Genomic DNA, 11,304 nt, shown 5'->3' with positions numbered 1-11,304 from the left:
TTAAAGAAACTCAAGAAAATGAAGAAAAAAAAAACAATCAAACAGGTCAAGCAAGTAGTTCAAACAGTTAAGACCTGAAAACTGAAATAGAGGCAATAAAGAAAACACAAACAGGAGGAATCCTGGAAATGGATCTATGAGTATAGCAGAATAATATTAGAAATTATTTCACTGATTTTTTAAAATCAGTCATATATGGTTCTACCCTAGTTCTCTGGGCTATCCAGTTTCTAGTTCCTAGACATGCAACAAGTGTCCAGTATAGGCTCCCTTTCATGACATGGGCCTCAAGTTAAACCAGAAGTTGGTTGGCTACTCCCTCAAGTTGTGTACCACCGTTGCCCCAACACTTCTTGCAAGCAGGACAGATTGTTGCTCAAAGGTTTTGTGGCTGGATTAGTGTTTCTGTTACTCCTTTGGTAGCCTGCAGAATCCCTTCAGAACCAAAGAGACTAAAACACAAGGATGAAGGCTCCCTGAAAGCACTGTTTCATCTCTCCACATTCAATGAGTTGAGCAGATGTTGTCCTTGGCAATGGACCGCACCCCTGCCATCAGTTTGTGAAGAGAGACCCTCTGTCCTAAGTTTAGCCTGGGTTGTTAGGGTATCACCACAGGACCCCCAAAATTCAACTGAATGCAGCCCAGTCCCTCCATTGGAAGCCTTGCCTGGCTACAAGATGGTCATCTGAGACTCCATATCCCTCATTACTCGAAGTCCTCACTAGGATCATCCTTAAAGATTCCATGAAGTTTTCACTGCAAATATATGGAATGTTTTACAAATTTCCATGCCATCCTTGTACAGGGGCCATGCTAATCTTTTCTGTATCATTCCAATTTAGTATATGTGCTGCCAAAGCTAGTACAACTCTCACATTTTCATGTAAGGGAGATAATGCAGTAGTTTTATTTGTACGTTTGGACTTCTTTTCTTTAACCGAATGGTATTTAGTTCCATTCAAAACATATAGATTCTTCACATAAAGAAGTATATGGGGACACGCTCTTCTCAGCATTAATGACTGGGAAATAGCATGATACTTTCTGCAACTCTCTTAATTTCTAAAATTAGTTAATGCAATCCACATGGCAGTGATTCTGTCAAATGAGTAAGAACATGTAATGAGGGCGCATTACATTGGTAGTATTTTGGAGATAAAATTACATATCCATATCAGGTTTGTTCCTCTTCAACTCTTATGTCTGATGATAGGGAAGCAATGGAAGTAAATGCTAACAAATAGGTTAAAATGTGATTAAGGCTTGTGGATCACTAATGTAGAAGCGGAAAGACACTGAGTAACTGCTTTCTGTCAATCTGGAGGTACTTTTGGATCCTCCCCATTCTTTGCCCTGAGTAAAAGGTTCCCAAGAGAAGAATAAAATGGTCCACACCTTAAACATATCCGTATTGGACCCTGAATAAATCCATATTAAGCCTGCTATTATTTATGAATATTGAGCATGGATAATTATTTTAATGTTTTTTGCACATAAAATAAATGAAATACCTCTATTTATTAAAACACTTTACTGTTTAGTTTTAGAGATATCCAAAAATAATCCTTTCCTATAGTGAGATGGGACATGGCAGGGACTGAGGTGAACTCTTATGCTCTCATAATGATGATGCTGCATTGTGAATGAATCAGAAGCTCTTTGTGCAGATTCCCTTACTGTGATATATTATGAGTGAAATGGTTTAATTGAAAATAACTAGCAGATACTGCTACCAGACTGTCAATTTTCGGCAGGAACTTATAGGTCTTGCGTGCAAAATAAAAATTTAATGAAATGGATATTTGAAAATTACAATTATAGAATATCATCAATTGTATGATTAAATCATTAAATGATTTTTATATAATAAATCAAGATTTATACAAGGTCTGGGACTTTAAAATGACAACTAAGGAAAAATTGTACTTACATTTTACTAACAACATAGTGTAAAATAAGTAAAGATGTCTAGTTATGTGTATATAGTGCAAAGCATTAGAGAACTAATTTTTTTATCTGCAAAATAGAAGATTGGGAGATGCTTAGAAATCAGATGTAATTATCCCTGATGGGGGTTCCAAGATATCTGAAAGTTTGACATTCACAGAAGATTTCAAGATTTTCTTCTCACTTCAAGGTAACGTGGAACTTATTATGTAGATTAAAGTAGCTTCAGACATGTGGTGATCCTCCTGCCTCATCCTCTTACTGGATTATAGGTATGAGCAACTATGAAGGATCCAATAATCTTTTAAGTTATTTTGATACCACGTGGTAGCTTCTATACATCCCAACTGTTTCTTCTGCAACTAGTGTCATCTCGTTCTACTCAGTGGTCTGATAAGTCTGCAAGAGAATTTGGCTCTCCTGGAATGAAAGCATCAGAAGAACAAGACTTCTGTGCCTTGATGTATCTCTGGGACTTAAAAGAGTTACAGGCTGAGGTTTCAGCTTATATTCATACCACATCGTTGGGTGTTTCCAAACCAACAAACCAGCAAACACTGGTAGGCTGACAGAAGGGTACCTTCGTGAAGTGCTCTTGTGGCCTTTTCTCTTAGCATGGAGAGAGGAATGGAGAATCCTTTTCTTATTAAGATACCCATTCTATAAGGAACCTTTAAATGGCTTCCTACAAGCCTTTTTACTAAATGCAGTTAGGGCATCAAAAATGACCTTTAAGGGAGATAAAGTTACACCTGTAGCAAAACAATAGCTGCTAATTCACCATTCTAGATTCTATTCCATGGCAGGAAAAAAAAAGACCTTACTTCATGAAAACTATTTTACTACCTCAGCTAATTTAATAAACTTCAGTATATGTAGATTTTATTAACTTTGGAAAATAAAGACATAATAAGCAATTTATAATAAAAATCTATCAAGGAGTTGATATGCATGAAAAGTTTCTTTGCTTTACATAAAGTAAGGTGATTAGTTTTGAATGATGGGAGTATAGTATCAAGCATCTGTTAAAATAATTAGTCACAAATAAAAGTTCACACTCCATTTGTGTGGATTATTCTCTGAAGAGTAATAATTTTTCTAAAATGTTACATAATAATTATCCTTAAACATAGACTGATGGAGAAATATGGCATAACACCATAATATTTTAAAATATCAAAAACATCTGAATGCAATAAATCTCATAACTTGGAATAAGTATTTGGTTATTTTAACAATTGATAAATTTATTGCAGAAATAGCTCATAAAACCAACAAAATTAGCAGCATATTTTAGGAAAGTTATCAAGGAAAACCTAGGAAAAAATGAAATATGAAAGATCTCGGTATCATAAGTAATTTCTTATAGACTCATTGGCCACTAAGTTGCCACAATCTTTTTTTCTAATTCTATTTTTTTTGAGTTATACATTTTTCTCTGCTTCCCCCCCTGCCTCTCCCCTCCCCTTAAAACCTCTCCCATGCCCCCAGGCTCCCAGTTTACTCAGAAGATTTTGTCTTTTTCTACTTTTCATGTAGGCTAGATCCATGTAAGTCTCTCTTAAGTCCTCATTGTTGTCTAGGTTCTCTGGGATTGTAATTTGTAGCAAATTTGTAATTTGCTTTATGTTTAAAAACCACTTATGAGTGAATGCATGTGATAATTGTCTTTCTGTGTCTGGGTCTGCATTGCTGGTAGGAATGCAAGCTGGTACAGCCCCTTCAGATATCAGTATGAAAATTAAAAAACAACCTTCCTCAAGACACAGCAGTACGATTTTGGGGTATAAACCGAAGGAGGCTCAATTGTATCACAAGGACATGTGCTCAACTATGTTCATAGCAGCATTGTTTATCATAGCTAGAACCTAGAAACAATCTAAATGCCCATTGACCGCAAAATGTGGTACATTTACACAATGAAGTACTATACAGCCACCATCTTTTCTAAACAACTTTATTTTTAAAAAGTAAAAGTTGTACTGACAAGATTTGGAAAAGATCTAGACTGTCATTCCAACACCACTGAGACCTAGACTGTCATTCCAATTTGAACAATAAATTAGTATAATAAGTGCCATCAAGCTGGTGCCTACATAGAGTCTTTACCACCACATACTAGTATCTCTGGTACAAGAAGGTACCAGAAGAGAAACGTTAACACCAAGCCAGCCACAACTATGTGATCTAAATGATGTCCTGCCTACAGAATACTCTAGGACAATAGTGAAACAAAACTTGTAGGGATACCCAGCCAAATCTGACTTCACATAAGCCCCACTCCGTGAGATGGAACCCATGAGTAACAGTGCTAGAGTGACCAAGAACTGAAGAGATGGGCCAGGGACCTAGGAAAGAACTGAGTACTACTGCTCGAAAATAAAACGTAGACATACGCATAGATGTGTGCCTTCATCAGGCATCCTCAGACAAGCTTCCTCCTGCAGCAGATGAAAACAAACACAGAGACCCACTGCTGACAATTTAGAGAGAGTGAGAGAGCTTGGAACTCTCAACCCCGAAGGAAATTTCTCCTTAAGATCACTCCACTCAGGACTCAGGGAAACCCTTTGAAAGATGGGAAGAAAAAGCCTTAAGTACTCAAGGGGATAGAAAACACCAAGAAAGCAGGCCGTCTAAGTCAAAAAGGAGTGACGCACACCTGAACTCATAAAGACCAAGCCAGCAAGCACAGGGCCTGCATGTGTCTGCACCAGATGGGCTCCTAGAGTTGAAAGGAGAGGTGGACAGAGCCCCCTCCCTAACCCAAAGCTATCTTCAGTTGATAAGCCCTTGCAAGTGGAAATTTAGTTTTCCTCAGGAAGTCACACTGGGAAACAGACTACTTTTCAGGGTTGGCTGCAGGCCCAGCAGTCGATGGCAGACAAAAATTGAATTCAGTGACATCTTTAGAGGTTTTTTGTCTCACAATGTAGTGCCAGGGCTTCTCCTTTTATTAAAAATCTTATTTTTAATTTTAATTTTATTTTATTTATGTTTTTTTCTTCTTTCTTTGTAGCTTACAGGTCCTCTGCGTATATATTATAAACTTCCAGTTTAGTGTTTTCATGGGATTTCTGTGTGTGCAAACGAATGCATTTCTGCATCTATATCTGCTTCTTGTGCCTTTCCTTGGGCTCTTCTCCTTTTGTTTGTTTCCTCCTAATGATGTAGTTTTTTTTATCATATTCCATTATAATCCCTTAGAAGCCTGTATGTTTCCTAATGAAACAGAAAGCGGGTGAGTCTGGATAGATGGGAAAGTTGGGAGGAACTAGAAGGAGATGAAGGGGGAAAAGGAGTAAGGATATATTATGTAAGAAAGAAAACCCACATTCAATAACAGGGAAAAATATTATAAGAACTTTCATGTTTTTCAACTAAATCTACAAAATCTAGGGTACATTTTATACTTCCAATGCATATAAATCTGTTAGCAATATTTTAAATACACAGTGGTTACAGACTATACCACTAATCCTTCATAATAACTTAGGATTTGAATAGGGTGTATTAGCTAACAAATATACTTTTCTAGGCCTTTAAAGGAATAGCAATTTTGTCAATGGTTCTATTATGTATGATGTTGAACTTTGTTCTTTTGAAGTCTGTGAAGAATTTTGCTTGGATATTTGTGGACAGTGAATTGAATCTGTAGATTGCTTTTGGAAGATTGCCATTTTTACTATGGTAATTTTATTTTCCCAAGAGCATGGAAGATCTTTCCATTATCTGGTGTCTTTTTCAATTTCTTTCTTAAAAAATTTAAAGTTCCTGTCATACATGTCTTCCACTTATTTGGTTAGAGTTACTCCAAGATTTCTTACGTTATTTGTGGCTATTGTGAAGTGTGATATTTCTTTGATTTCTTTCTTAACCCATTTATCATCTGTATAAAGGAAGGCTACTGATTTTTTTTGAGTGAATCATGTATCCTTCTTCATTACTGAAGGTATTTATGAGTTGTAGAAATTCCTTGATAGAATTTTTGACGTCACTTATGTACACTATCATATCATCCAAAAATAGTGAGAATTTGACTTCTTCTTTTCTTATTTGTGTCCCATGACCAAGTAGGCTTCATCCCAGTGATGCAGGGATAGTTAAACATACAAAATCTATCAAAGTAATCCACCATATAAACAAACTGAAAAAAGTCTACATGAACATCTCATCAGATGCTGAAAAAGCCTTTGATAAAATACAACATCCCTTCATGATAAAGGCCTTGGAGAGAGGAGGGATACAAGGAACATACCTAAACATAATAAAGATATTATACAGAAAGACAACAGCCAACATCAAACTAAATGGAGAAACTCTCAAAGTGATTCCATTAAAATCAGGAAGAAGACAAAATGGTCCACTCTATGTCTATTCAATATGTTACTTGAAATTCTAGTTAAAGCAATAAGACAATGAAAGGAGTTTTTAAATTTTAATTGGGTGTGTTAATTACATGAGCCAAATGGGGCTTTTGACTGCTGGACTTCAAAGCTTTGACAGTTTGTCATTGGTCATAAGGCTGAGAAGGAAGAAGTAGCTAAATAATGGAATAGACCTTGATTTCCAGCTTTTGGAATTAATCTAGTAGCTTTTAGCAAAACAAAGAAAATAAAAGAGAAAGGAAAGGCCAATCAGAGCCCTGTTAATCATGTGCATGTTGGCTAGAGTCCCTTCAAATGGCAGTAAAAGTAATGAAATATTTAATAACAGAATCTTAATTTTAACAACACTGTACAAGAAAGGTGATTTGGATATGTAGTTTTTAATGTCCATCCTTATACATAGAGGCAGTAACTATCACAGACATTTAACACAAGGTCACAATTGAAAATTATCATTTATAAGAATAGATTTATTGCCAGGCAGTAGTGGCAAATGCATTTAATTCCAGCACTTGGGAGGCAGAGATAGATGGGTCTCTATGAGTTTGAGGCCAGCCTGGTCTACAGAGTGAGTTCCAGGATAGCCAAGACTACACATAGAAACCCTATCTCAAAAAACAAAAGTCAAAAAAATCAAAAGCAAAACAAAGGAACAGTTTCTTTATTGAGACAATGACCCCACGTGACACCATAGGCCTTAAGGTTTATGAAACTGTCTGCAGTTCTGTGTTAACTGCTTGATGCTAATTTTAGAAAGGCAGTTTATTTGAACCATGGAGAGTTTAGGTTAGATACTGAGCCATGAAATCTGATTTGAGTGCAATATACATAAAACTATTCTCTAGGACCTTCAGGGCCTGAGTTTCATTTGTTCAGGATACTTTCCCCCTGAAATGACTTCATGTACAGCTAGAACCACATAGAAACAATAATAAATTGCTGCAGGGGGAGGTTACTAAATAAACATTGTTCGACGCCTTCAACACCCAAATGAGGCATTTTTCTTAATGATAACCAAATGGTAAACAACTCTAAATATAGATTTGACTTTCATTATTTATTAGAAATACTTAAAAGTCATTTCAGGAAAAGGCTTATATTTTATAATGCAGTAAACATAAAGTAAATCCTCGGTGCATACCCTCTATGACTCTTACAAATCATTAATAGTCCTTAACTTCACATTTTCTTCAAAACTATTTTTAACAATACTTAATCTTTTCAAAATATAATGAAACTAGTCTGTCATCCTTGTAGTAAAGCAACTACATGAGCTTCTATGGGTTTTCCTTCTGTATTCTAACTATTTAAATTGTTTTTCCTTATTATCTCACAGACTTTTAAAGCACATTGTTAATTTTAACAGAACAGAGTCTGTTGGAGCTTTGGTTCTATCCTGGGTGAATTCTAGAATTACAGTGCATGACCTGATGGGCATAATTGTGGATAGGGTACTGAAGAGATGCCATAGTGGTTAGGATCACCAGCTTCTCTTCCAGAGGACCCAAGTTTAATTCCCACCACCCTAAAAACTGCATCTCACAATCATAGGTCACTCCAGTTTTCAGCATCCTCTTCTGGCCTCTGCAGGCAACAGATGTGCAAATGATACACAGACACACAAGCTGGCAAACACCCATAACATAAAATAACAATAGGTGGGTACCTAAAAATATCAAAAATTACATGTTATAAAGGTGGACCAGCACAAAAATACACTTTTAAAATTAAAGAGCAACAAAAATGAGCTGCAGAATACAATCTCAGGACATTAGCTCCCTACTATGCCATCATTATCAAGAGCACTTCTCATCATAAAGCTATATAAAGACAGAAAAATTATACCCATAATCTTGCAAAATATAAATGTAAAATATTGCATACATATAATACAAAGAAGAATAGCTACTATAATGCATCAGTTAAGAAAGAAATTCTTTGTGAAACATAACAAATGAGAACTTGATAAAATCAAAATCTGATTACTTAGTATTTAAATATATTAATATATATAGTATGTGTATCTTTTTGCAATTTAATTGAAAAAGGAAACTTGCATGGCTCTTTTCATAAATTAGCTAATAATTTATATTTTGATGTTAACCTGTAACTGATATCGTATTGAAATATATTCAATTAAAACTCGATTCTAACATAATTGTTAAGCCACATCTCAACTTCAAAAGAGAGTGGGTCTGAAAAAATTCCACTAAACCATCTTGCTTGACTGCTTTCCTTATATACTAACTGTAATGGTCTGTTCTTTCCCTTTAAGAGACAAGCCTCGCCCTCTGCCTCTCCTGTCCACCATGGAGGCAGGCATATCTTCCTTCTGCTTCCAGCCTGAGTCTCCTGAGTCTTTCCTTTCCATCTCTCTCTCTCTAAGAGGCAGCTTCTGTCTCTCCTTTCTCCCCACTTCTCCCCTCCCCTGCTACCTCTCTCTCTCTCTCTCTCTCTCTCTCTCTCTCTCTCTCTCTCTCCTCTTCCATCTTATTCCTTTCCCTTCCATAGCCCACTAAATAAATATCCAACTTCACTCTGCATGGTGTGGCTATCCATTTAGGTCTCTCATCCACCACATGGCATTCTGCCTGGTCCCAGCTGCCTTCATGGCCTGCTGTGGTCTCTGGACCTGCTTCCTGCTGCTGCTGTTGTGGTGTTCCCTTCCCTTCCATAGCCCACTAAATAAATATTCAACTTCACTCTGCATGGCATGGCTATCCATTTAGGTCTCTCATCCACCAAATAGCATCCTGCCTGGTCACAGCTGCCTTCGTGGCCTGCAGTGGTCTCTGGACCTGCTTCCTGCTGCTGCTGTTGTGGTGTGGTCTCAGGGCCTATTGTCCACTGCAGCCACTTGGGGATCTGCAGCATTTTTACTTAAACCATAACACTAACTATGCAAGTCTTAACAGCTGAGTATACATCATAGTCTCTACACACAAAAAGGAATGAAATTCAAGTACTGAAATCTTCTCTTACCACGAATTTTGAAAAGTAAGCAAATTTAGCCTTCGACTTCTTGTTATAATTGAGTAAGTAAATATATGTGTTATTCCTACGTTTGGCTAAAATAATAAAAGCTGCAGAGCAGAGAAATTTGTTGATTTTTACTTATTCTTTGAAAAAAATCCATACATATATATGATGCATCTTGGTCATATCCACCCCTCACTTCTGCCCTCCAACATTACCCCTGGACTCAACCATAATCACATCTCCATCCCAACTTCATGCCCTATTTTTATAATTTGTGATTAACAAATTAATTTTAAGTCATTGAATCTAATTAGTGCTGCCTTTCATGAACATGGACACCAGTCATCTGCTTGAGCCTGGGGAACCATCAGTGGTCACACTCTGAAAAAAAACTGATTCTCTCTCCTTCAGCTGTTATCAGCTACCAATAGTTCCTTAGCTAGGAGTCCCTTCTGGAACTTGGTAGCATGTTTAGCTTCTTGGTAAGTTCAAAGCTGATTTTTCTGTGTCTTGAAACCAAAGTATGTGATGAATTCAGCATTAGGGTCTGACTGTCTAGTTATGGTGGGCAACTAAGAGCAATAGCATACCCTGTATAGTTTTGAGTACCTCTGGGATCTCTCTGACCAATAACTCAGGCACAGCCTATATCTGGTGGATTGTTAAATAAAAAATTAACCATGTTTTTTCAAATTATTTTAATTTTTAATTTTGAGATTGATACAATTACACCAATGCTCCTTCCATTTCTTACTTCCAAGCCCTCCAATATACCACTCTTCCTAAAGTAATCCAGACACAAACATACAAAGGCCACATGTTATCACTCATTAGAGACCCCTAGCTCCAAACCTTCATATGTAAGTATATACCCTAGAGTATCTGCAGAAACCAGAAAAATAAAAAGAGAAAATTTTCTGTATAGGAGGGTAGGCGAACACTAGAGATGAAATTACTGGGTTACAAGTAAGCTAATCAAAGAAATGAGGATAAAGTACGGGATCTCTAATAACAGAAGTGGGGAGATAAATACAGACAAAGGAGGGATGTGGGTAAGCTAACTATAAGGATGACTGAAAATGTTACAAAGAATCATACTATCAACTATCTTCCTAAAACAATACCCATAATATGTTTAAGTTTATGTATAAATATACTTTAAATGAAATTTTCTCATCTAGACTGGCATGCTCCCTTTAAGAGCCAAAGGCAATATAACAAAAAAAATTTCATACCAGACAAGACAAACTGTTAAAATTTTGAATTGCCTTAAAAACTAGTGCAGTTTCATAAGGTTTCTTCATACATCCTTAGTTTTATTATCCATTAAGAAAATACAGGAACCAGTTAAATTATCTAAGACATTTGTACATATATAATGACACAAACGTCCAGCTTGAAATATTCCACAAAGTACCAAAGAAAAGTATAAATACAAACTGACCCAAAGGTTTGCTCATGTGACCCTGGAGGCCAAGGTGAGACGTTTCGTGTTTTCTGAAGATAAAGAAGCCAAAGCAGTCTCTGCAGCAAAGATGAACCTACATGCTTCTGTAGGCAATTCAGAGGCACGGTAACATGCAATAAATCATCTGTAACATTCTCAAGTCTACTTACACAAAAGAAAACAGAAAACCTAAAAAAACAATAAGAGTACTTGAAGAAATGGAAAAACTATACAGAGATATCTTCAACAGAAGTAGACTGAAGGGAAAGCACCTGAACATTTAGGTGAACCAAAACTTGCAGAGCAGCGGTGGTGGTGGTAGAGTACTAACGGTGAAACATAAAAGTGTGCTATGCGTCTCAAAACTCAGTACCCACAGACAAAAAGCCACTCTTATCCAGTGAGATGCTCTTGAGTGTTAAGTGGAAATGCATTCAAATACTTAAAAGTTAACAATGAACGCTGAAAAACTCTTCCTATATTCCAGATTATGGGTCGTTGCTCAAGGACACTAGGGTACCACTATGGAACAATAAAGAA

At 36.5% G+C, this 11,304-nt stretch overlaps 1 non-coding gene across 1 annotated transcript; it reads right to left on the bottom strand.

The window, feature by feature from the left end:
* Positions 1 to 763: 763 nt before the first annotated feature.
* LOC142847496 (U6 spliceosomal RNA) lies at positions 764 to 869 on the bottom strand. Its single transcript, XR_012910242.1, has one exon. It is a non-coding gene; the product is annotated as a U6 spliceosomal RNA (small nuclear RNA).
* Positions 870 to 11,304: the final 10,435 nt, after the last annotated feature.

Source organism: Microtus pennsylvanicus, chromosome 3 (assembly GCF_037038515.1).
Source record: "Microtus pennsylvanicus isolate mMicPen1 chromosome 3, mMicPen1.hap1, whole genome shotgun sequence".
Taxonomy (NCBI): Eukaryota; Metazoa; Chordata; class Mammalia; order Rodentia; family Cricetidae; genus Microtus; species Microtus pennsylvanicus.
Note: the sequence above shows the minus strand (reverse complement) of the source record. Positions and strands in the feature narration are given on the sequence as shown.